The sequence below is a fragment of the Bubalus kerabau genome, chromosome 7, assembly GCF_029407905.1.
Source record: "Bubalus kerabau isolate K-KA32 ecotype Philippines breed swamp buffalo chromosome 7, PCC_UOA_SB_1v2, whole genome shotgun sequence".
In the NCBI taxonomy this organism is placed as follows: Eukaryota; Metazoa; Chordata; class Mammalia; order Artiodactyla; family Bovidae; genus Bubalus; species Bubalus kerabau.
Window position 1 is genome coordinate 48,654,503 of NC_073630.1, and position 27,794 is coordinate 48,682,296.

The window sequence follows — 27,794 nt, forward strand, 5'->3', positions numbered from 1 at the left end:
CTGCAGATAACCTGAGGTCCCCTAGGCCAGTGGCCTCAACTCTGTAAAAGATAAGCCTCTTGTCTTCCCTTTACCTGGGGATACTGTGCAAAGGGCCTCCTCCATCATTTCCCTACTAGGGCCAACAGCCAGACACCAGACAGATAGACGGAGATTCTAGCTGGATTCCTGACAGAGCATTCTCTGTGTCTTAGCCCCCTGAGCTCTTGGGTGCTCGCTCTGCCTCCACTAAGCCTTCCCTGCCCAGCAGCAAACAATCAGTTGCACGCTGCTCCCCCACCTCCAGCCCCGCTGACTGCCAATCAGCCGGGCAGCAGGGGGTGGAAGGAAGTTCCACTCCCTGCTGAACCTGCACTGAGGTACTCAAAATGACTGAGTGGGGCTGATGACGACCTGGCAGGCCAGAGACTGCGTTGCCATCAGAAGGGGTGAAGGGTGGGTGTGATTGACTGGCGCGTTGCAGGCAGGAGGTGGGGATGAGCGGAGGTAGAGGGGCAGCTTCTTTTACCTATGGAAGGGTTCTAATACGGGAGACCAAGATGTCAGGAGGAAAGGACAATGAACTGGAGAAGGAAAGGGAGAGGCAGAGCTTGTGGCTCCTGATAAGAGGTCAGGAAATCAAAGAGCGATTATGAAGTGAAGTAAGAAAGAAAGAGACAAATATTATATGATACCACTTATATGAATGAATGACATGAATCTAAAATATGACACCGAGCCTCCCTGATGGTTTAGTGGTAAGGAATCTGCCTGGGTTCCACCCCAGATTCGGGGGGATTCCACGTGCTGTGGAGCTCCCATGCGCCACAACGATTAAACCTGCACTCTAGAGCCCAGGAGCCATAACTACTGAATCCACATGCTGCAACTATTGAAGCCCTAGTGCCCTGGAGCCTGTGATCTGCAACCAGAGAGGCCATCACAATGAAAAGCCTGCATACCAAAACTAGAGGGTGGCCCCTGCTTGCCGCAACTGAGGAAGAGTCCTCACAGCAACAAAGACCCAGCAGAGCCAAAAATAAATTAAAAGTTTTTTAAAACTTTGTAAGAAAACTTTAAAAATAAAATAAAATAAAATATGAAACAAATGAACCTTTCTACCAAACAGAAAGAAACTCACAGATGTAGAGAATAGACATGTGCTTATTAAGGTGGGTGGGGGCAGGATGGACTGAGAGTTTGAGATTAGTAGATGCAAACTATTACATGTAGAACATATAGACAGCAAGGTATACTATATAGCACAGCTGGGATGAACTATAATGGAAAAGAATATAAAAAAAGAATTTATACATATATATATATATAATATAAAAGGACCACACACACACATATATATAAACTGTGAGAAAAGAAACTGAAAACCTTGGGCACAGGGGTTGGTGGGGATAAATACAACCCCATCCAGTGTGGGAAGTGGAGTAAGCCATGGCCCAAGGAAATAAATGGAGACAAGGAAAGTCATTCCACTCTCAGATTATTCAAATTTGTTGTACTTATTGATAATGTATTTCATTTCTTCCACGTGGGGGGGATATGATTCAGCACAAATTTGATGTAAATTTATGGAAATAGAAATGCAGAGAGACTATGGGTCCTTGCTGCTGGCGGGTTAGCAGCTCAGCCCTCACCCAGGCTCGGGTTACCACTCTCTGGACTTGGGGAGCTGAAAATAGAAACGTCTGACTTGGGGGTCACTGGCCTCTCCTACAGGCCAAGAGAGGGACTGACCCTGTCGACTGGCAAGGCTTATTAAAAAAAAAAAAAAGCCTGATGATTATATAAAATAGGATCACCTACATTGTCCTCCTGTCTGATATTTGTCTTTGGGTGGGGGAACAGTTTTTACCCAGTGGAGATGGATGGGCTTATTTCAATGAAAAGGAGGGGCAAACAAGGAAGAGATTAACATTATCTAAGACCTACTGTGTACTGTGTACACTACCTACTGTGTTGTGAAGTGACACAAATGTTTTTCCTCCTGTACTATGGAAGAATCATGGGTCTAGGGGGAAAAAAAAGAAAACAATTTTCTAGACAGGGTGAAAGGTGGCATTTCATACAAATGGCCAGAGCTGGTCAAATATTTATTGTCCATTAGGCTGTCCTTCAGAACACTGGATGTTGATTTGTATCTTTCCCTTTCATACCAGGTCATGGCATTTCTCTAACGTTGTGCCTCTCCCAGCTGGCAGCAGCCTCTCCAGCCTGGCCATGACCCTGACATCCAAGAGAACCTTGCACAGTTTGGGAATAGCTTCTCTGAGCCAAGCCTTACTCTGCAACCTGCAAGTGAAATGAGAGGAAATTCAAGAGACCAAGATACAAAGCCAGACCAAAGGATTTTACTGCCCCTTCATTCCCGCTAGAGATAAAGATTACTGGTACACTGGTTCTTGCTTTCAATCAAAGCAAGGATTCCTTTCAACATCCAAACAGTTGTGAGGTCCTGAACCGCTGAGCTCACCTGGTCTGCGGGCACTCAGAAGGCGTTTGTCTGCAGCCCACAGCCAGGGTCTGTGGGTGTATTTGAGCAAATGTTTCCAAGGATGGCAGCGATCTGCTCACTTGTATTACATCCACGGGGCAGAAATTGTTAGCTCTTGGTGACATTGTTTATAATGCTTTGACCTCATTCAGTCACTGAAAGGCAAATTTCTCTTTGTTCTCTTACAGGAACACAAGGAGGCAAGTAAACATAATGTCTAAGAAAGACTGTCAACAAGGGTGTTTACGGGCTTATCACGCCCTTGCTGTTCCACCGAGTAGCTTACCTTTGGGGAGAGAGGCATACATATGCCCCCTGTGACATAATAGTTGTCGTTTATTAACACTGCTTGTTCCCATAAGACAGGAAAAATAATCTTAAGGTGATATAAGAGAGTCTGAGGAGGGTCTTCTTTAACTTGAAGGGTCATTTATTCACTCAGCAAACATTTCTTGAGCTTCTCTTAGAATGCTGAGCTAGGCAGTGGGGAGGACAAAGAGGCTAAGACCCCTCCTCTGTCCTCGTGGCCCCAAGTTTAGTAGCTGAGTTCCCCAAGCATCTGAACACTGCAGAAACATGGAGAAATATGCCAGAATTGGACTCTTCAACTATGATATGTCATATAGTCAGCCTCTTTAGAAACTGGGAACGAATCAGGAAATCAGATCCATTTGGTACACTTATCATGGTTAAAAAGGCAAATGTTATCTTATATATATATTTACCATAGTAACAAAGTTTTAAAAGCTAAAAAAAAAAAAAACACAAAAAAGAAAACCCAGATCCATTTGGAAAGATGGGAGAGGGCAAGGTCAAAGACAACGAAGACACAAAAAGTATGAGTTCACAAATTTACACACAAATCCCAGAACATTTGAAAAACAAGAAGCAATGACCCCTTTTCCCAGGTGAGGGAAAAGTTGAAACTGGACCAGAAAATTTTCAAAAGGGAGCAGTGGGTTGGAGCCTTGAACCTGGGAACTGGAGCACCTTCACCTCTCTGTGATTTGATGTCATCAGCTGTACAGTGAACAGACTGGGCCAGATGACCTTGAAGGTCCATGACTCCATGCAATTAAGCTGAATTTTACATTTGGTTGGAACTCTGTACAAAAGGTTAGTGAAGGTACTGTTAATATCGATGAAAGATTTCAGCACCATAAAGTGTTACAAAGACGAGGACTCTTTAGATAGCTGGACCCCGTACTGTACAAAAGAAGAAACAGAGGCCCAGAGTGATAAAGTACTATGCTCAAAGTCACAGAGCTTGTTAGGGACAGAGCTGTGCCCAGAGTCCAGACCTTGTAATTCCATGCCCTGGCTCCTTCACAAGGCTCTGAAGCTAGTATTTGAGGTTTCTGAAGACCAGAATTCTGGTTATCTATTGTTATGCAACAACCCTTAATAGGTTCTTGATAAATGTGTCTTGAGCTCTATTTAAACACTATTGTATATAATAATAGCATAGACTAGCATTTACTGAGCGGAGAAGGCAATGGCACCCCACTCCAGTACTCTTGCCTGGAAAATCCCATGGACGGAGGAGCCTGGTAGGCTGCAGTCCATGGGGTCGCTAGGAGTCAGACACGACTGAGCGATTTCGCTTTCACTTTTCACTTTCATGCATTGGAGAAGGAAATGGCAACCCACTCCAGTGTTCTTGCCTGGAGAATCCCAGGGACGGGGGAGCCTGGTGGGCTGACATCTATGGGGTCGCACAGAGTCGGACACGACTGAAGCGACTCAGCAGCAGCAGCAGCAGCAGCAGCATTTACTGAGCAATTGCCATATGCCAGGCACTTGGCTAAGTACTTGACATGTGTCACCTCAACTGATCTTTATAAAACTGTATAATTATCTGTAATTATCCTAGGCCTGATATTCAGCAGGTAAAAGCCAGGAAAGCTCTATTAGTTGTTGAAATTGTAAAATACTTCCATATGAGTTGGTAAATAACAGCTGCTCTGTGCCCCTTACCCTTAGACCTCTTCTCCACTAAACACTCCAGCCCAAGAGAGACCCAGGTGAGCACAGGCGGGATGGACCCCTTATCATGTCTGAGGCCCTGTGTGTTTCCCTCACCACGGATCACATTATCCTGTCTCCCTGTTCTGAGCTGATTCCATGCTAAAGGGGTAGATAGAGCTTGGTAGTTGTGCTGGAACTTCAGCAGGTTAAGTGCTTATCGTCTGCAAAGAATCAAGAATGAATGGATGGAGGGAGGGAGGGAGAACTTAAGAATTAATGCGCTAGAGTCACTCTCCTGTGGCCACTTGTGGGACTGGCAGCCTCTGCAGGATGACTTGTGGGCTGTTGAATATTTTGAATATTGCTCTTAATTGTCTACATTTGACAGAGAAGGAAGTTGAGAATTTTAAAGTTTTTAAATGACTCAATCAAAGTCACGTAGCTATTGATAGTGAGGGGGGTTTTGTACGCACGTTCAGTCTTGTTCAGCTCTTTCGTGATTCCATGGACTTTGGCCCACCAGGCTCCTCTGTCCATGGGAATTTCCAGGAAAGAATATTGGAGTGGGTTTCCGTGCCCTCCTCCAGGGTGCCTTCCTGTCCCAGGGATAGAACTTGCGTTGCCTGTGTCTCCTGTACTGGCAGGCGGATACGTTACCACTGAGTCGCCTGGGCAGCCCAGTGTGGACTGGGTCCAAGACTAAATGCCTCTGAGCTCCACGTTCTCTGCTGTTGCACTAAGCTTCTGTATTAGTATTTTAGGGCTGCTGTAACAAAGGACCACAGACTGGATGGCTTTAACAACAGAGATTTACTGTCTAGAAGAACGAGAGGCTAGAAGTGTGAGATCAAAATCAGCTGTGTTGCTTCCTTCCGAGGACTGAGAGGGAAGATCTGTTCCAGGACTTCCTCCTCAGCTTTAGACAGCCATTTTCTCTCTGGGTCTCTTAACATTGTCTTCCTTCAGTGCCTGTCTTAGGAGCCCACCCTAAGACAGGGCTTCCCAGGTGGCACAGGGATAAGGAATCTGCCTGCCAATGCAGGAGACACAGGAGGTGTGGGTTCCATCCCTAGGTGGGGAAGATCCCCTGGAAGAGGAAATGGCAATCCACTCCATTATTCTTGCCTGGAGAATCTCCATGGACAGAGGAGTGTGGTGGGCTAAAATCCATGGGGTTGCACAGAGTAGTACACAATTGAGTGAGCACACCACACAATACTGCATTATGACCGTATCTTAACTAATTACAGCTGAAATATTCCAATTTCCAAATAAGGTCACAGTTTGAGATACTGGGGGTTAGGACTTCAAGCAGGTATTTGGAGGGAGGACTCAGTTTTTTTCTTTTTCAATGAAACTTCCTTATCTCTGTATAACCTAAGTTAGTTAGGTGTTTATATAAATCATTTGGAGAAAGTTCACGATGTCTACTAGCACCCCAGTTCATTCTTGACCTCTGTAGAGGGACCTCATACTTCAGTTAGAAGTAGTGTGAATTGATACTGACTCAGCAACGTTTGCCTTCCCCCCATGCATTCCATACCTTTCCACTGTGGCAGCCCCTTCTGATGTCCAGTCAAAGGCTCTGAGATGAGGTGTTCTTTACTCATTCTTATTATTTTTCACACTATTTCAATGTCTTGGGCTTGTGGCTGTTTCTGCAGTCACTTTGGGTGCATGAGGTCAGCCCATGTCCTGTCAGCCATTCAGTGAACTCTGCAACTCCAGAGATCCTGGAACTGCGGTTTATATATAATGAACCCTTCTTAGTCTCAAGGAGCTACTGCAAAGGCCTTTCCCAGGAAGTGCTATTTGGAGCTTTTCTCTCACTGGGAGCTTCAACTCTACTCTCTGTATGTGAGATGGTCATCTGGTCTGCTTTGGCACAGGCCTTTGAAACTGACAGTAACCTTGGTCTCAGATGCAATGTCCTCAGACTTGGAAACTCATTGCACCAAAAATGTCTACAACTTATTTTTCCCCTTAGATTTTCTTTTTTTTATTGATTTTCCATTTTTAGCACAAGATTGATCACCAGCAAAATACCAATTTACATACAGATTCTGCTAAACTCAGCATCCTATATACTTGGGACTTTTTCATCCATAAACCAATTTTTTAAAGAGAGAGATTCTATTATCAGAAGTGTCCCTGACGACAGTCAAGATGGCCTGTAGAGAACAGACTCAGGAGGCCCACAGCTTGGTGGGGGTGAGCTCAGCTGATTTGTGAGCATAATAACTATGAAGCCAAGGTTGCAGTTTGATACCCATCTGGACAGGTTCATCTTTTGCTTACTTTTCTGGCCACAAGCCTAAACCGCAAACCTTGGTCAGTTATCTTACAAGTTCATTCAGTAAAATTCAACAACAAAAAAACTTTGAGTACCTACTATGTGCCAGGCACTCTTTGGGGACTGGGAATAGAGCAAGAAACAAAAAGAACATGAGCCTGTCCCTATGATGTCCACAGTGCCATGGTGAAGTAGATATCAAACAGCTATGCAAAGGATTAGTTAATAGCAAGGTGGTAAGTGCTATGAAAGAAAAATACAGGGATGCTCTGAGGGCATATGATGAGAATCTGAGTTGTGTCATTTAAAGCAAGACCTTGAGGATGTGTAGTTGGCTAAGCAAGAGGATGTGCCAACCATGTGGAGACAATAGCGTGAGAACACAAGAACCTCAGGCAGTTGATTTAACCAAAGAGTAGGGAAGGAGATCCGCTGGAGGGAGGATCAAAGCCAGATCTCTGTTAAGGAAGTTGGAATTTGTCACACAAGCACTGGGAGCCCTTGAACGGTGTGTTAGGATTAAAGTGATCCTTGAGTCACAGAGACCCAAACATATGTGGCTTGAACAAGAAAGAATTTAACTTCCCCTTCACATGACAGGCTGGCAGGGCAGTCGTGCTCCCAGGGCCATTTAGGGCCTGATGTTCCTTACATGTTATGGTTCTTGCTACCCCTAAGACATTATCCTGAAGTGCAGATTTGAAGCTGAGTTGCTGGCCTAATTGTGTTCCAGCTTGTGGCATGGGAAAAAAGCCATGCCCTGTGACTTTCTTCTAAGCAAGTGAAAGGGAAGTGGTTGGTGTCCATTCTACTCATGTTCCCTTACTGAGAACTTAGAACCGTGATCACAGACCACTGCAAAGGAGTCTGAGAAATGTGCTCTCCAGCAGAGGAGTCTGTAACCACAAAGAAAACAGATTTGAGGTGATGGGAATAGGCAGAAATCTGACCCAAAGGCTTTTAAGTCCTATTGTTGTTCAGTCGTAACCAATTCTTTGCGACACCATGGACTGCAATTTGCCAGGCCTTCCTGTCCCTCACCATCTCCCGAAGTTTGCCCAAATTCATGTCCATTTTAAGCCATACAGTGATATAATAAGATCATATTTTCAAGTTCTTATAGTTTGAAAAGGATCTTGCAAGTCACATAGACCAGATTCTCCAAATTACAAATGTGAAAACAAAATGAGGTCCAGGTCCCAGTCAACTGCTGCTGCAAGACAAACCATCCCAAACTTAGTGATATAAAAGATGTCTTTATCTTCATGGACTCTGTGTAAGGGATTCAGAGAGGGTACAGTAGGGCCAGCTTGCTCTATTTTGTAATGCCTGGGGTCTCTGCTGGAGAGATTCAAAAGCAGAGTGACTCCATAGTGGGGTCAGAATCATCTGAAGACTCATTCTTTCGCATGCCTGACACCTGGTCTGCTGCTGCTGCTAAGTCGTTTTAGTCGTGTCTGACTCTGTGTGACCCCATAGACGGCCATCCACCAGGCTCCTCTGTCCCTGGGATTCTCCGGGGAAGAATACTGGAGTGGGTTGCCATTCCCTTCTCCAATGCATGCATGCATGCTAAGTCGCTTCAGTCCTGTCTGACTCTGTGCTACCCTATGGACAGCAGCCCTTCAGGCTCTTCTGTCCACGGGATTCCCTAGGCAAGAATACTGGAGTGGGTTACCATTTCCTTTTCCGGACACCTGGTCTGGGAGGACTCTAAGACTATTGACTAGAGTGTTTACTCGTGGTTTCTTCATGTGGCTTTTGTTTCTCACAGCATGGTAGCCTCTTGGTAGGAACTTCTCATATGGGGCTGCAGATTGCAAGGGTAACTATTTCAGCAAACATGGTGGAAAGTACATTGTCTTTTATGATCTAATCTTGGAAGTCATTTCACATCATTTTCACTACATTTGTTGATAAAGAGAGAATCGAAAGCTTGTCCAGACTTTACCTCTTGAAGACGGGAGTATCAAGTTACATATCAGATGAGGTTGTAGGTGGGAGAAATTGTTGTAGTCACCTCTGGAAAGCACAATCCACTACAGTGACCACACCCACAGGCCACAATACCTATTGCATATGCAAAACGAATTCTCTCTTTTCCAAGATGCACAAAGTCTTATCCCATTATTCCATCAGTTGTATAAGTTCAGAATCTCATCTTAAAAGTCAAGTCCAAGTGTGGATGATGCTTCTCAGGTACAGCTTTTAGTTGCTCTCCTTAAGTACCATTCCTGTTAATGAACTAAAGAGAGGATTCTCTCGTATACATACAAACTGCTTACAACAGCAGGACAGGTGTAATATAGTCATGACTGCTGTCAACAGTCCTTTCACAGAAGGCACCAGTGGTCACTTCTGAAATCTGAGCTCATGTCAGGTTTTAATTCTATTCTCTGGGAGCGTTTCTTTGTGGCTCTAGTTCTGCCCTCTGAGTTATCCTTTCTTTTCTATAAGGAGTGATTCACCATGCATTTTGATAGGCTTTTCAGCCTGCTTCTTATCCTTAAAAGATTGGGAGTCAAAAATCTCTTTTCATTTTATACTATCTCTGTTCCTCTCAGTCAACGCTGCATAGTTTTAAAAAAAACTTTGTGTGTTTTTTTTTCTTTTTGTAAGTGTGAATCAATATATAATCTTCTGCATTAGATAAGACTAAATTTACAAATCTCTTTTAGTCATGCCCTTATCTCTCGGGCCCTTGTGTGGCTATTGTGAGACAACACCCTTAAGTTTCTCAGAAGTCTTATTGTTCAGTGAAGAAGTTCTACAAAAGACACATTAAGATCCTTAGAAGGACCTTTATCTTCCTGGGAGAATCTCTGAGGTAGCATCTTAGATCTTTCTGAGATTGAATCAAAGCATCTTATAGCACATCTTGAATCTACATTTTTCCAGAAGCCACTTCTTACTTTGGGACACTTCCTGGCAGAAAAGACTGTTCTGGAGTCTTTATACAGTCTCCAAGTTACACTTGAAAACTTAAGAATTTATCCTGTTATCTGTTGTGAGACAACACCCTTAAGTTTCTCCTGTTACCTGTCTCACTCTCATTTTTTTATTGGCAACTAGAAGTCAGGCAGCACCCTCAATGTGCTGCCCAGAAATCAAATTTACTAGATATATTTTCTACTTTTATACTTTATCACAGGGAAATGTTTTGCTGAAATATTTCCACCACATAACAAGGATTTCTTTTCCCTCAGTTTCTGATAACATGCCCCTTCAGTTCAGTTCAGTGGCTCAGTTGTGTCCGACTCTTGGCGACCCCATGAATCGCAGCACACCAGGCCTCCCTGTCCATCACCATCTCCCAGAGTTCACTCAAACGCACATCCATCGAGTCAGTGATGCCATCCAGCCATCTCATCCTCTGTTGTCCCCTTTTCCTCCTGCCCCCAGTCCCTCCCAGCATTAGAGTCTTTTCCACATGCTCTTTGGTTTCCTTTAAATCCTCATTAGCACTGTCCTCAGACCCTTCCAACCTGCCGTAACCTCCCTCTCAAGGGCTTCTGGGACACACCTGCCACAGGGTCCCAAAGCTAATGCCGCGGTTTTAGTTTTTTGTTACAGTAGCCCCCACTTCCAGATTTCAAATTTTCTGTTTCTGATTCCAATAATATTATTCCTATTACCTCCAAACTTAGGGGCATAAAATATTATGCTCAGTCGTGTCTGACTCTTTCAACCTTAGGTACTGTAGCCTACCAGGCTTATCTGTCCATGGGAAGATAAGCATTCTTCCCTGTCTTCCCAGGGAAGAATACTGGAGTGGATTGCCATTTCCTTCTCCTAAATAGTACAGTGAATTATTGGAGTCAGGAATTCCGAAAGGATGTAGCAGGGATAACTTGGGTCCAGTGCATCTCAGGTGAAAATACTTGAAGGCTGGGATTGACTCCATGACTGGCAGCTGGACCATCTGGAGACTTCTTCAGTCACATGTCTGGCATGGGGGCCAGGAGAACTCAAAGATGAGGACTTGTAACTGGAGGGGCCACCTGTGTCTGTTGCACACTCTTAGCTTCCTCACAGTACGGCAGCCTTGGGATAGTCAACTTCTTACTCAGCAGCCTGGTTCCAAGCACAAATGTTCAGATGAGCAAGCTGCATTGCATTTTATGACTCGGCCTCAGAAGTCATCTATGGTCACTTCTCCCACATTCCATTGGTTGTAGGGAAGTCACAGCCCATTTGGATTCTAAAGGAAGGGATGTGAACTTTTCCTCTTGGTGGAAGAGTGTCAAGGTCACCTTAAAAGGAGTACAGGGGATGTGAGATATTTGAGGCCATCTTTGGAAAATGTAATCTGCCACATCCAGGAAGGTCGTTACTGAAGCAGCAGAACGGCAACTCGTTTTGAAACCCAGATCCCTGGTTTTTTGCTGCACCATGCTGATGCGTCAATAGCATTATTTGCATGAATGAAGGTCCTTATGTTATTTAAAAGAAAAGTTGAAACATAAGGCAAAATGCCAAATTCAGTCTCAATTGAACATTCTCTATATCACAAATGCAGCATAAATATATGTTTTCCATAGCTCTCACACAGCAAACAGCTGCATTTATTTGTGTCCAAAAACATGGAAAAATTCCAAACTATAAGCAAAGTGAAGAAACTCAAGAAAACTACTCAAACTTCTACAAGTGTAGATCTTCATAAAAATAGTTGTAAGGTTGATTAAAGCAGGTGCTGAAATCTCCTAGTCTGAAGAGTTCCACTTACAAACAACCCCTTCCCATGTAATGATGTCATTCTCTAGGTTCTGCTTCTATATTCATCTAAGCAGTCAAATGCCTATTAAACTTTCTTGACCCAAACCCCCACTATCTCCGACACACATGAACTCAGTCTCTCTCCTCTCTCGATATGCACACACACACAAGCATATACAAACTTTCTCTTGGAATCCTTAAAGCGCCTTAGATCCTTTATAAGAAAGGTTTATTTTCTACAGCTAAGACTTGGCTTGGACAAAAGTCAGGGCACATATATTTGTGGACATCCATGAGGTCTATTTTACTCTATTCCTTCCTTTTGGTCTATGAATAAAGATTTCATCTGGAAGAAGAATGAGACCAAAGAACCTTATAAAGCTGCTCACCCCTCTTCCCCCTTGATCATATATTCAATCTCTGGTCTGGGAATCTGAAAATGTCAGGAATGCGTTGTTCCCTATGATTTAGCATTAGCAAGAGAGCTTTTTGAAAGGATTCTATTACATCTTTATGTCTTTGCACATAAACTTGGTCTTCTCTGAAAACTCAGTTCCAATTTGATTTGCGATGAAAATCCCTACAGTTGTGGTATGGATTTTAAGAGATGAAGACAGGAAACACCATTCAGCAGTTACAGTGGCTATAGCAGTGTGCTAGGTGCTTTTCTAGACATGGGTGCCTTGGATGGTTTGGCATAAAAGAGGTCAAAATGCATCCTGTGTGTAGATAAGGCAGGTACCCAGCAAGGAGGAGGTGATGGAAGGGGCGGGAGGGGGCAGAACCAGGGGCGATGGGCACAAGCTGGTTTGGAAGGATGCCTAGGAATGTCAGTAGAGTGGATGGTACACATAAAGGAAGAAACCCTGGCTTTGACATCCTAAGTTTCTCTCCCTTTCCTAATGAGCTCCCTAACTCCGTCTCATTGTCTCTGTGGGAACCTGACTAGTATCGGATGACCCAGATTTCCCCTTGGCTCCCACTACTCTTATTATTTCTCTCTCTGCTTCAAACACCCTGGCCAGGCACATCCCACCTCAGCCCCTTGGCAGTTTTGTTTCTCCTGCTTAGAATGCTTTTTCAAAACTGTGAGAAAATCAATTGCTGTGGTTTTCAGTCCCCCAGTTAGTGGTACTTGGTTGTGGTAGCCCCAGCACCCTCATACAGATGTGCCGTGGTCTTCACAGAATAGCAGTGTTTTCCTGTTGGTCTCTAATGTGTCCAGGAACTGAACCAAGTCCAGAAAGCAAAGAAGGCAAAGAAAAGGAGGAGCAGGTTGCTCTCCACCTAGCAGCAGACACCCTTTAAAAAAAAAATTGAATGTGACAACCTAGAGGGGTGGGGTGGGATGGGGTGGGAAGTGGGAGGGAGGCTAAAGAGGGAGGGGATATACGTATACCTTATGACCAACCTAGATAGCATATTAAAAAGCAGAGACATTACTTTGCCAACAAAGGTCCGTCTAGTCAAGGCTATGGTTTTTCCAGTGGTCATGTATGGATGTGAGAGTTGGACTGTGAAGAAAGCTGAGCACCGAAGAATTGATGCTTTTGAACTGTGGTGTTGGAGAAGACTCTTGAGAGTCCCTTGAACTGCAAGGAGATCCAACCAGTCCATTCTAAAGATCAGTCCTGGGTGTTCATTGGAAGAACTGATGCTAAAGCTGAAACTCCAATACTTAGACCACCTCATGTGAAGAATTGACTCATTGGAAAAGACTCTGGTGCTGGGAGGGATTGGGGGCGGGAGGAGAAGGGGACGACAGAGGATGAGATGGCTGGATAACATCACTAACTCGATGGACATGAGTTTGAGTAAACTCCAGAGTTGGTGATGGATAGGGAGGCCTGGTGTGCTGCGATTCATGGGGTTGCAAAGAGTCAGACACGATTGAGCAACTGAACTGAAATGAACTAATGGCTGATCCATATTCATGTATGTCAGAAACCAGCACAATTGCAATTATCCTTCAATTAAAAACAAATGAAGTTTTTAAAAATTGGAGTATAGTTGATTTACAATATTGTGTTAGTTTCAGGTGTACAACAAAGTGAATCAGTTACACATATGTCATTACAGAGTTACACATAGGTCATTACAGAGCATTGAGTAGCGTTCTCTGCACTATGCACTAACTAGGTCCTTATTAGTTACCTATTTTACATATAGTCATGTGTACATGTCAATCCCAATCTCCCAGTTTATCCTTCCCTCTTCCCTTTCCCCCCATAGGTTTGTTTTCTACATCTGCGACTCTATTTTAGCAGACACCCTTTTGTTAGGTGACATTTGTGGTCAACGGAAATGATCTTGAATTATTGCTAAACTTCATCTGCCAGGTGGCTACAGTGTCATGCACTTAGCTGGTCTGCCTGCCTAATTTAAATGAAGGATAAGCACTCTTACTAGCACAGAACTCCTTGGTGCTTTTTTGAAAGGCTGAGGGTGGAGGAAGCCAGGCTCCGCAGCAGGGGCTTTCAGTCCCACTCCCATTCAGAAGATGGGCCCATTCAGAGCTTGCCTGAGCGTGCTGTCTGGTGACTTCTGTGTTCTCCAAGCTGATTGCCAAGCAGCCCCACTCTACTGAAATCCACTCTAAAGCAGTCCATAATCTGCACTTTTTGTCATGTGGGCGCCCAAGGAGCGGAAATTGCCCCCACAGCACCTTGTAAATGATGATCTCAAGGATCCTTCTCAGAGTGAGACAGAAAGATTTCTGGGTAGATAAGAAATTTTAAAGAATCTTTTCTCCCTCCTAATCATTAACATCACCACTACTATCATTTCCATAATCATCTTTATAATTATTTGAAGTGGAAAGGAAAGCAGGGTACCTGCTTAATGAAAAATAGATGGGGAAAAAATAGAAACTGTGAAGATAGGTGATTGAATAGCCTATCAGAAATGCACACCATCGTATGTGATTAGTGAGCACTGGAGGGCATTCTTGGCCCCCTAGAAACTTTTCCAACTGAAACTTGCCTCACGTCTTCTAACACCTTTTGCTCCAGTCAAACTGAATCTCTGATTTCTCACCAAAAAGACTCCCTGATTACCTACCTCTGTGACTCTGCTTCTGTTTTGCCTCTTTCACTCCCACTACAGAATCCTCCATCTGTCTCCTCTTTAGAACTTCCAAAAGGCCCTATCTGAATCTCTCTTGGAGCTTTTTTTATTGTCTGCCATAGATAGATAGATACAGATATAGATATATTGATAGATAGAAATAAATAGATACAGTTTTTTTCCTTCTACTAGATTAACTCCTTGAAAGATATTCTTTGCATTTTTCTCTGCATCTCCCTTGCCCAAGTCATCAGGCATGTGCTTTGAACACAGTAGGTGTTCCCTGAATGTCTGTTGAAAGAATGAGAAGCCAGAAATTTACAAACTCACTTTTTTTTAATAGACATAAGTCAAGTGGAAAGGCTTGGGAGGAGCAATACCAGTTGTGGCAGAGCCTACTATTATTCCCAAAACATCTTTTGTCTCCTTCCTGGACACACAGGCAAATAACATTTACCTATTTTGCAGTTAGAGGAGATCTGATAATTAAGTTTTGGAAAATGGCATGTGAGCAGAAATGTTGTGTCCCACATCAAGATCTGACCCCATAAGCCTGCATACGTGACCCTTCATTTTCTTTCCCTTCTGCCAGCTTGATGAAGGTTAGCATAGCAGTCTTGGAAATCACAGCTTGGAGATGACAAAGCCATAAGTTAGAAGGAAACTGAGTTCTTGAATCATCACACTGAGAGAAGCCCTTTAGCAAGCAATAATACCATTTTGAGATTTTGTGTAAGAAATAAATGGCTACCATATTTGAACCATTACCCAGTTTGGGGTTTATTTGTTACACTAGCTAGAATCACCTTAACCGATATAATAGGTTTTAGTGTTTCCAGAAAAAAAAAAAGTACAAAACCCAGCATTCTTGGTGTACATAAGTAAACTGGTTTCCCACTTTGGGCACCAATATGCCCCCTTTTGGGCTTCCCTGGTGACTCAGCAGCAGGCTACAGTCCATGGGATTACAAAGAGTCAGTCATGACTTAGTGAATAAGCAACAATAATAGCAAATGCCTCCTTTTCAGTTTGGTTGTAGAGGGAGGTATTTAAAGATCACTCCATTTCCAGACACATGCTCACCAGCAATGCCTCCACCCGATGAAAGGAAGTGTGACAGTTTGGGGTCACTCTTCCTAGAAGCTGCCACACCGAGATGCTGTCCCAGTTCCTATAGCAAATGCAGAGAAGGTTCCTGCTACTGTGGACAGGGAGAGTTTATGGAGATGGGTAAGAATCACGACAAAAATTTCTATTGTAGCAATCATAAAACTCAATTCTTTTTGATATTGACCCACAGAACACACTTGTAGTGTTTGGGAAAAGGAGGAAAACTCTGGCTCAAGCAGGTACCACCTGAAAGTATTGGACTTCACAAAAGTGTCGTGCTCTTCAAAGAGCTCTCACTGCTACAACCTGCCCAATGTAATCTTCCCAGGAAACGTACTTCATTGTTCCTTGCTGTCTTAGGGATTAAAGTCTGAACTCTTTAAGGCCCTCCATGATCTGACCTCAGTTTTTCTTTCCAATCAAATAAATATTTGTCCCATAAGCTGTATTCTTTCCATTCTTTTTCTCGGGCTCAGCACCATCACATTCGTATACGTATATGGTTACATTACATGTGTATAAGGTTACCTGTATAAGGGTAATAAACATGTATGTATATTATACAAGGACATATATGTTCTATAAAACCTTAGTCAAGACAAATGAGGTGGACTTCCCTGGTGGTCCAGTGGTTAGGAGTCTGCCAGCCAGTGCAGGGGACACGGGTTCAATCCCTGGTCCAGAGGATTTGCTATACCAGGGAGCACCTAAGCCTGTGCACCACCGCAAGTAAGCCCACGTGCCGTGCCACAACTGGAGCCCGTGCGCTCTAAACAGGAGAAGCCACTGCGACGAGAAACTCGCTCACTGCAACTATAGAAACCCTGTGTGCAACAACGAAGCCTCAGTGCTGTCAAAAAAATCCCAAAAAGACAGATCAGATTATACTAGAGTGACAAATTAAGCCCCAAATCCCAAAAGCTTAGCATGTGAAAGGTTTCTATTTTGCTCCTGCTGCACATCCATTGTAGGGGTTGTGTTGAGTGTTTGGGTTAGAAGAGACATTCCTCCTGCATACCAGCACTCAAGGTACCCAGGCGGATGGCCTTTCTACCATTGTAGTGCAGCGCCTGGAATGGGCAGCCTTCTCTTACTGCAGCAGGAGAGGAGGGGACCCAATAAACTCAACACTTTCACACATACTTCAGTTACAAGGCAGGGAAATAGATGACGCAAATGTAATATCAAGTAAGCATCAATGTCTTGGTCATTCTTCCAGGAAGCCTCCCTGGTTCCCTCCATCTGCAAACAATGTCTCCTGTGTCTGAATCTGGTAGCAGTATATGTGCCCCTCCCTTCTAACAGTTATTTTCTATATTGTATGGGTACACACACACACACACACACACATCCATATCCATATCTATATAAAATAGAAATCACTTACTACATGTCAGACTCCCTGCTGTTTACATTTCTTACCTTGTTTAAATCCTTATAATAATTCTATTATGTAGAATATTTATGTAGAAGTAGTTACTCTCATTGTCTCTGACTTACAAGAGAGGAAACACAGAAAGGCTAAGTATTCTAACAGGATCCTAGCTCGGCCAGCTGACTTACACAGCGCATGCTCTGAACTACCCTGCTGTATTATGTCTTGTCTTTTGAACTTCTTTATTAACAGAAAGTCAGCTATAAAATGGTCTCGCTTTGTTTTTTTCCCATAATGCCAAGTACAGGTTTAGGTGCATAAAAGGTTTTCAGGAAGGTATTGCCCACAACTAGTCCCTTTTCTAATCAAGATCGTCAACACGTCTGCTTTTAGTAGTTTGACTTTCTGTGTTGCTGGATTGCTTCTAAGGTCGTCAGGAAGCATTTTAGGAGATGCAATTGTTTCTCCTTAAAAAGCTACAGGTCTTTAAGAAGATAGAAGGGGGTCTTTGGGGACATCTAGGGGACAGCAAGACAGAAGACAGCAGAAGTTAAGGTAAGACACTCAGGAAACACTTGAGCCACTTTATTTATATTGTGTTTGATTTTGTGCTTAAGAGACTGTTAAATTGCAGCAGGGAAGTGTGGCTCCTCAGTCTATTTGGTCTTCATTTGGGTCCCCAAACTCCGTAAATAAATCCAGATCCCTAGAGAGGACTTTCCTTTGCTTAAATGTGAATTCCTGGTAAACCGTAATCCCCTTCCACTGCTTGTGAGCCTTCTACAAACTAAATTTAGAAAAATTAAATTACAGCCCAGCAATGCGGCTCCCTAAATGAATGTATAGGACAAAGTACCTGAAAACACGGGGGAAAACGTTCTTCAGAGGGAAATGGCAGGGACCCTTGATCAATCTCACACATCTGCAATCAGAAAGGCAGCGATCTAGTTCATTTAGAAAGAAATAGGACTGTGTAAACCAATTTAGAAGCATCAGAGCAATGATCTGGGAGAAGAGGCTCGTTCTAATTATGACTTTGTGTTCCAACCAGGCATGAAAGAAATCACAATAAAACCTATTCCAGAGGAAAGCATTCCCCAATGAGGCAGTGTCCGATGTCTTCTGCACAGTGAGGGCCAGTGAGTCAGGGAGGAAAACTGCCAGAAAAGGAGCTTTGATGACTAATAAAGAGGGACTGTTCTCATGTTTTGATGGAAAAATTGGTGTGATCTCAGGAATTAATAAGGAATTATCAGCCCCTGCTTGGATGTTTTATCCTAAATGTGGGGACTTCTATGTATTTAAATGGGAGGGGCTGGTGGCACCAGAAGTCTATCCAGAGAAGAGAGAGGACGAAGTGGTACTTTGTCATTAACCCACCCACAGGATTGTTCTGTACTATCCAGTGAATGGTAATATGTCCATGTCATCTTAAAATGCACAGCAGACCTTGACTCAAAGTATTTTCTGGACTTAAAAAAAAAAATTCCTGTTATTTTACTAGTGACTAGAGATCTCTGGTTTAAAAGGCAAATGTAGTTGGATGTTGGAATTTAAAGGAGAATGTTTTCATGATAATGGATATGATTTGGGAAGAAAAGGAAGGCTGATGTATCAGTGTTTTGTGTCCATCTTGGCCTTTCAATAACCAATGTTGTGATTGGACTGGCCCTTGGGTTCTTGATATAATTGCAAGGTACTCATCAGCCATAACTATCAGGAAACTTTGAAAAAATAAAGATTTACTAGTCAAAAGGAGCTAGAAATTATACCGCACACCTGGAAGCACACACAGCATTGTAAGGAATAAAGGGAGAGAGAGAAAGAGAGAGAGAACACTGGCCTTGAGTTCTGCGTTTTTATTGGGCTCAAGGGTGGTAGTCTTGGGTTTTGAGGACTCTTTATTGGGTTGTGGCCTTGGGTTTTGAGGACTCTTTATTGATGAATCTAAAATATAAGAGTGGAAAGAGAGGAAAAAAAAAAAAACAAGCAGCCCAAAGGGTCAGTTACAAAAACCAACCAAGAAAAGTCAGTGAGGTGGCCTGGCTCATCATCTAGTTCATAGACGGCAAAGTGCTATTGGAGACTGCCATCTTTGAAATGGCCTTCTCTTTGAAGTGGATGCCTCTGTAATCAAAGCCTATGTCAGGTACTTACATTACAAGAAAGAAAAAAAAAATCCCACCAACTGTCAGGGTTTATACTACAATCAGGTTCTTAGTATATTCATTTATTCAACAAACAGTTGTTGGGTCTTGAAATAGACCAGGGATTGCTCCAAGCACTGGGAATGTTGTGGTGAACAAAGCAAAGTCCTTTCACTCATAGAGTTTATATTCTGGAGAGAGAGTCTGATAATAAACAACAGACAGATAAAGTGATAATTGTGTAATTTCTTACTGAGATAATTGCTATGAAGAAAATAAGCAATGCCATAGTCTGTTCTGGCTATTATAACAAAATACCATTAAAATATGGTATAAAAATACTGTAGATAGTGAAGCTAATAATTAACACCATTTATTTCTCATAGTTCTGGAGGCTGGTTGTCTAAGATCAAGGTGCTAGCAAATTTGCTGTCTGGTGAGAGCCCACTTCCTGGGTCATAGATGACCATCATCTCTCTGTGTCCTTCCGTGATGGAAAGGGAACAAAAGAGCTCTCTGGGATCTCTTTCATAAAGGTTCTAATCTCATTCACGAGAGCTCTGCACTGATGATCTAATCACCTCCCAAAGGACCTAAATCCTAATACTATCACGTTGGGGAAGAGGTTTCAGCACATGAATTTTAGGAGGACAGACTCTATCTATGGCACAGAGTGAGGAATTATAAAGTATTTCAGGTATCTATTGCCTTGTAACAAATTATCCCAACATTTAGTGGTTTTAAACACAATATTTAGTGGTTTTATTATTTTTCATGATTCTGTGGGTCAATATTTGGGAAGGACTCAGGTGGCTGGTTTTTCTGCTCCATGTAGCATCAGCTGGGGTCAATCGCTTGGTCACATTCAGTTGGCAGCAGACTAGGCTGAAAGATCCAAGAATGTATTCCTTTGTATGTACGGTTTGTTTGTTGCCTCAAAGCTCATCCATGTGTCTTCTTTCTCTATATGGTGTTCAATGGTCCAGTTTGATCTTAACAGCATGGTAGTTTGTCTCCCCGGGGAAAACAAAAGTGGAAGCTCCCAAGACTCTTAAAGATTAGTCCTGAATGGGCACCCTGACATCGACTGTGTGTTTCATTGGTCAAAGTAGGTCACAAGATGAGCCCAGACTCAAGGATGGAAAAATAGACTCCACCTTCTGATGGACAGAAACCATGGCAGCCATCTTTGGAAACTGTCTAGTACTGAAATTGAATGAGATAGAGGGAGCATGTTGTGTTAGATAAACGATCTTAGGAAATGACATGTGAACAAAGACCTGAATGAAGTGAGAGGTTGAACCACGGCAAAGATTGGGGCAGGGTGGTATGCTCTAGACCAGGGTTTCCCAACCTCTGGGATCTAATGCCTGATAATCTGAGGTGCTGATATAATAATAGAAATAATGTGTATAATAAATGCAATGTATTTGAAACCTGAAACCATCCTGAAACCTCCCAGTCTATGGTAAAATTGTCTTCCACAAAACTGTTCCCTAGTAACAAAGTTAAGGGACGCTGCTAATAGGTTAAGTAGACAGTCAATATAGACAGAGATACAGTCAGATTACCAGGAACTTTGAATTTCGTGTCTTTTTATTTTCTTACAAATAGAATGAGAAGCTCTTGTAGAAGAGTAAAATGAAATGGTGTTTGTACCAGAAGGATCACACTGGTTGAATGTGTGGAAAATGGATTAGAGGAAAAGAGTAGAGGTAGAAGGAGACCAGCAGGGAGGGTTCCTTAGTCATCCAGGTGAGATGGTGGCGGCTTAGCACAGACTAGTAGTGATGGAGGTATCAGATTCTGGGTATATTTTCAAGTTAGATCCAGCAAGGTTTGCCAACAGATTGGATATAGAACTGAGATGAAGGGCAGAATTAAGGCTTATATCAAAATATTTGACCTAAATAGCTGTGTTAATCATGGGGCCATTTCCTGGAATAGAAAAGACATATGAGGAGCAGGGTTGGGGTAAGGGGTGGTAAACAAAAAGAGCTCTGTTTTAGATATTTTAAGTTCAAGGTGGCTATTAGATATCAAAATGCAGATTTTAGTTAAGTAGTGGACACATGGGTCTAGAGTTCAGGGGAGAAGGGAAACTGAAGACATAAAGTTGGGAGTCATCAATGTACAGCTGGCACTTAAAGCCATGAAACTGGGACAATTCTGGTGGCCCAATGGTTAAGACTTCACCTTCCAATGTGGGTTTTATACGTCATCAGGAAGCTAAGATCTCACATGAAATGTGGAAGTTGCCGGTTCAATTCCTGAATTGGTAAGATCCCCAGAGAAGGAAATGGCAACCCACTCCAGTGTTCTTGCCTGGAGAATTCCATGGGCAGAGAAGCTTGGTGGGCTATAGTCTGTGGGATCTCAAAAAGAGCTGGACACGACTGAGCTACTAAACAACAGCAACAAAGTTAAGGGGTGGGGAAATATATATCATGTTGATGACAAGGACTCCAAAATCACATGAACAAATTCTTAGACAAAATAAGTCTTTAAAAAAAAAAACAAAAAAACCCAAGAAACTGAATAGGACCTGGGATTCTCAACTTTCAGAGATCAGGAAGAGGAGGGGCAGCCAAAGAGACAGAAAAGGGGTGACCAGTGAAGTAGAAGCAACAAGAGAGTGATGCCCTGGGGGGCCAAGGAAAGAGGGTGCTTCAAAAATAAGGTAATGCTCTCTCAAGTTGCCGATGTTGGTCATGTAAGGTGAGAGCCGAGATCCCTTGGCTTTGATCAGTCCAGAAATCTTGGGCAACCTTGACAAGAGCAAGTTCAGTGTAGTATCAAGGAAGGAAGAATTGATGAGAAGGTAGAGGCAGCTGATACAGACAACTCTTTAAAAGACTTGCTTAAAAGGGAAGGAAGAAATGGGTCAGTAGGTGGTATGGATAGGCAGGGTTTTAAGTTTTTTTTCTTTTTAAGATGAACAATATTCGAGTATATTTTTACACTGATGGGAATATGCATCACTGATGGGGAGAAATTTCTATTTCAAGGAAAGAAGAAGATACTTGCAGAAACCAAGTCTTTTATAGGCAAAGAGTATGGATTCCAGTGCCTAAGAGGAAGTGTTAGCTTGAAACAGAAGAGTAGATAGATGTAGATTCAAATGGCTTGGTTGATATGCTGGTTAAATTACAAGAAAGTTCTTTAGTTGTTTTGGTTTCTCTGTGAAAGGAGAAAGAAGGTCATTAGCTGAAGGTTAGGTGGAGGTGCTAGAGATTTTCTGGAGAGAGGAGAATGCTTTAAAAAGACAATGGAAGAATATTGATTAGAGAATGGGGTAGGATTCTGGGCCCCTATGAGGTTAGCCAGTCAGTGTCAGTTGTTCGGCCATGTCCGACTCTTTGCGATCCTATGGACTGTTGCCCACTTGGCTCCTCTGTCCATGGGATGTTCCTGTCAAGAGTACTGGAGTGGGTTGCCATTTCCTCTTCCAGGAGATCTTCCCGCGCCAGGGATCAAACCTGCACTTCCCATGCCTCCTGCATTGCAGGTAGATTCTTTACCACTTAGCCACCAGGGAAGCCAAAGTATGTGGTCATAAATTCATACATTTAAAATTAAATATGGTCATGTATTTTTCTCTAGCCATTTGGACCTGCTAAGGTACATGTATGAAGTAAATAGAGAATTGGGTTTAACCAAAAATTTGTTTTTTGCCACATGGGTAAAAAAGAAGGCAGTAGGATGCTATTTTTATAAAAATGATTGAGGAGTTTTAAAAATTTATCCAACATGCACTTATATATTGGCTCCTATGTACCACAAACTAGGTACCATACAGTAACCCTTCTGATACTTACAACAACCTTATGACAAAGATTCTTATTTCCCTCCATGAGGTGATGAACTGAGTCCCAGAGGATTAAGGAACTTGTCTAAGGGCACACAGCTAGTAAGTGACAGAGCCAGGGCTTGAACTTGGCAGTCTGACCCTGAGCCTGTGCTGTTCGCCACTGTGATACTTCTCTAGAGGACTTATGGAAGACAGAAACAGTAGGGATGGGTCAGAAGGGAAGTGGAGACACAAGGCAAGGGATGGGCAGTGAAGAGTTTGTAGGGCCAGTGAAAATGAAGGTTTGGTTGGAGTTAGGATAATAGAAGGTGAGCTGGAAAGATGAGAGGACGTAATCAGAGAGTGGTCTGCTTCTTGAAATAGACATTTTGGAGGGGGTGGCTTTGTTGATCACATCAAGGTGTACAGCATGATTCTGGGAATGGGTAGCTGAACTAGGATGAGAAAAAAGACAATTGGAAGATAGAATTGAGAGGCCAGAGTGTTGGATGAACTGTTTACTTTAGTAGCAAAGCCTCTGAGAATGCTGACAAATAGCGATGGAGAGAAAATACAAGTCAAGCTAGCTGACTCTTCACTGCCTGAGGGGGTATGTCATGGAGGCTGGTAGGTGAACGCAATAGGGAAGGAGCGGGTAGATGTGCTTCCAGCAGGCTGAAAACTTTGCAAGAGGTGGGGTGCAGGAGTAGGATGGAATTGACAGTCTTAGAAGGAGCAGTGAGGAGATACTCCATGCCTCCAGGAGAAAACCAGTGATGACAGCAGAAGGCTTGAGGGAAACCACGTTCTCAGGGAAAGGTGGGGTTTAATATGGAAGAGGCTGAGGACAGTGGGGTTTTGCTGCTGACCAAGCATGAGTTTGAGAAGCACGCTGGAAGAACCTGGAGTTTGGGAAGGGCTGGCAGCTCTGAGTCACATCAGGAAATACCCAGAGATGTATAGAAATCAGATCACTGAGGAATGGCCTGGGAGGCTGGTACTCTTTTGTGCTGTCCGAGGAAATGAGATGGGTCCTGATAGTATTCTAGGGGTAAAGGATAATCAGGTCTAATTGTAGGCTTTTTGGGGGGCTTGCCTCTGAGGTAATTCTTGCTGTGGGGTTGACAGTGCTCGTAGAAGAAGAGTGCTGAGTATGAGCAGGGGCACAGGTAGGCCAATATCATTGATATCAAAGCCAAGGGGAGGAACTTTACCAAGGCTAAAAGAAACAGACCTTGGTTAAATGAAGCAAAGGTGAACTTATTGGAGGGTTATCAAGAGACCACAGAACTACAGAAATCTAGAGAGCCCAGCTGGGAGGTGGGCAGGAGTAAATGGAACTCTGATGGACAGGGGGTACTGTGATACCAGTTTTGTAGCAGGAACAGTCTAATGAACACATCACAGTTTTGATGAATGTTCTCACAGCATCATTCATATAAGAGGCACTAACTCAAGGCTCAAAGTTCTGGGAGAATAACTTATTGATCAAATTTAGATCAGTGGCTCTTCTGGTCAGAATCGACTAAGCAACACCATTATCAAAAAGCCGTATCTCAGTGACTTAACCAACATGACTTAATTTCTTGTTCAGTCTTGTAAGTAAGCAGGAGGCTCTGCTCCACTTGGTCACTTAGAGATTCAGCCTGAGAGAGGTCATGCTGGTTGCAGTGTCTTAGTATATGTCTTCAGAGCTTGCTGCAGAAGAAGAGGAAAAAAGCAGGAGGGTCACATACTAACTCTTAAATGCTCCAGCCTGAAAATGACACATGTCCCTTCTGCTCACACCTATTGGCCATAATTAGTCACATGACTCTGATTAACTGTAAGCAGGGGGCTGCTGCTGCTGCTAAGTCACTTCAGTCATGTCCGACTCTGTGCAACCCCATGAACCAAAGTACACCAGGCCTCCCTGTTCATCACCAACTCCCTGAGTTCACCCAAACTCATATCGAGACAGGGTGCTCAGGGCTGGTGCACTGGGATAACTCTGAGGGATGGGATGAGGAGGGAGGTGGGAGGGAGGTTCAGGATGGGGAACACATGTACACCCATGGCTGATTCATGTGAATGTATGGCAAAAACCACCACAATATTGTAAAGTAATTAGCCTCCAATTAAAATAAATAAATTAAAACAAACAAACAAACTCATGTCCATTGCGTTAGTGATGCCATCCAACCATCTCATCTTCTGTTGCCCCCTTCTCCTCCTGCCCTCAATCTTTCCTAGCATCAGGGTCTTTTCAAATGAGTCAGCTTTTCGCATCAGGTAGCCAAAGTATTGGAGTTTCAGCTTCAACATCAGTCCTTCCAATGAACGCCCAGGACTGACCTCCTTTAGGATGGGCTGATTGGATTTCCTTGCAGTCCAAGGGACTCTCAAGAGTCTTCTCCAACACCACAGTTCAAAAGCATCAGTTCTTCGGCATCAGCTTTCTTTATAGTTCAACTCTCACATCCATACATGACTACTGGAAAAACGTGGTATTTAGTGAGCAGTAAATATCCTGCCCATAGGCTATTCTGAAGCAGGAAGAAAGGAGTACCATATCCAAGGTCTTCAGACACCAAATTCACCACTTTTCCTAAACCCTACACTGCCTCCTTTGAACACGACTGAAGCGACTTAGCACACACACACACACACACTGCCTCCTAACGGATTATAGGTATGTGAGTGGGTGGATGGGTGGGGAGGCATGCATGAGAGGCTACTTTATATTTCTGTATGTACCTTCTTATTTCTTTCCAAAAATACTTAACACAGTGTTGGAGCACAGAGAATATGCTTGAAATTTCTTTTTGACTGATAGATTGATTGATACGTAGCATAAAAGTTTAATCATAGTGAAATAGCCAAAACCTCCACATCACATAAATTCAATTCAACCAACCCCTGAGAATGAGTCTGTACCACACATCAATTACGGGCATTAAAGAGAAACAACAGAGCCCTAATCAGAGGAATAAGAGTGCAGAAATCTTCTGAGAGAATATTATTTCTTTTTCTTTTGGTAATTAAGGAAAGCCTTCATTTCTTTGGAAGAAAGAAACAACATTAAGGAATAAAAATAAAGTTTAAAGTAATGAAATCGATGGCCAAGGTAGAAGGACCATCCTTTAGCTCCAATAAACACATTTTGAGAGCTTTTATGTGATGACTTTTGTTTTCTGCCATATATGATTTGAGTGGTTCATGATGACGACGACTATGAAGGTGACTATTTTGGGGGTAAGTATAAATACATTTTGGGGCTTCCCAGGTGTTGCCATGGTAAAAATCTGTCTGCCAATGCAGGAGCCAAAGGAGACATGCGTTTTAACCTTGGGTTGGGAAGATCCCCTGGAGGAAGGCATGGTAACCCACTCCAGTATTCTTGCCAGAATAATCCCATGGACAGAGGAGCCTGGTGGGCTACAGTCTATGGAGTCACAAAGAGTCAAACATGACTGAGCACCTGAGCAGACAAATGCACATTAGCTGACAAGCACTGGCAATGTCGCTAGTGTTCAAGTGCAAATCCACTCTTGCTTCCAAGTTCAGCCCCACATCCCTGCTCTCCTGTTGTACTGCACTCTCTCTTCCATCAGACATTTAACTTCTCCTTATGGTAATTTTTCCCCATGTTTTCTTTGTGGACTGAATGCTGAAGTTGGGAGATGCTGGTGCACCTCCTTCCAGGACAATGATTGCCACCCTTTAGGGGGCTCTGTTAATCTCCTGGAGGTCTTGTTTAAACACAGGTTCTTGGGCTCCACTCAGTGGAAAGTTTACCACACAATGGGTCTAGGGTGAGGCCTGAGAATTTGAATTTCTGAGAATTCTCATTTCCCTGATGTTCAGAGTTAAATAATGTGTCCCATCAGTGCCCACCCCATCCCCACCCCCAACTCATATCCACCCAGAACTTCAGAAAGTGACCTGATTTAGAAGCAGGGTAACCGCAAATGTAACTAGCTATGATGATGTCATACTGGATTAGTGTGGGCCCTAAATTCCATACGACTGGTGTCCTTATAAGAAGAGAAGGGACACAGACACAGAAGTACAGGGGAAAAGCCAGGTGATGATGGAGGTGGAGGTTGAAATGATGCATCTACAAGCCAAGGAACACCAAGGACTGCCAGCAACCACCAAACACTAGGAAGAGAAAAGGAAGGATGCCTTTCCTCAGAAGGCTTCAGAGGGGGCATGGTTTTTCCAAAAACTTGATTTCAGATTCTATCTTCCAGAACCAAGAGAGAATAAATTTCTGTTTTTAAGTCACTTCAGTTTGTGCTAATTTGTTATGGCAGCTCTAGGAAACTGATACAGCAAGAGGTGCTGATGCTGTTGGTCTGGGGATCACAACTTGAGAATCATGGTTCTAGGGGAAAAGGAAAGAAGGCCAAGCACTTTTCCATAAAAAATATAGAAGAATTTTAGTAATAAAATATTTTTGTGAAAAAGGAACTTCTAATCTGCTTTCTTTTCTTTTGGGTTCCGTACGGACTTGTGCTATTTTGAGGTTGTCCGACAGCACCTTGATGGCGCTAGTGGTAAAGAACCTGTCTGCCAACGCAGGGGATGAAAGAAATGCAGGTTCGATCCTTAGGTCGAGAAGATGCCCTGGAGAAGGGCATGGCAATCCATTCCAGTACTTGCCTGGAGAATCCCATGAACAGAGGAGCCTGGTGGGCTACAGTCCGTAAGATTGCAACGAGTTGGACACGACTGAAGCGAGTTAGCACACACAAAGCAGCTTTCATTGCTTTTGGGAATTGCCACTGAAATGGTCATTCTAGGAGACTTTACTCTGAAGCCAGGTCCTTTCTGTCCCTGACCTAATACAGTCAGAG

At 43.2% G+C, this 27,794-nt stretch overlaps 1 long non-coding RNA gene across 1 annotated transcript; it reads left to right on the forward strand.

Annotated features, from left to right (window-relative positions):
* LOC129657193 (uncharacterized) lies at positions 1–27,595 on the forward strand. The gene is made up of 3 exons (XR_008716597.1): positions 1–435; positions 4,472–4,512; positions 27,476–27,595. It is a non-coding gene; the product is annotated as an uncharacterized LOC129657193 (long non-coding RNA).
* The last annotated feature ends 199 nt before the right edge of the window (positions 27,596–27,794 follow it).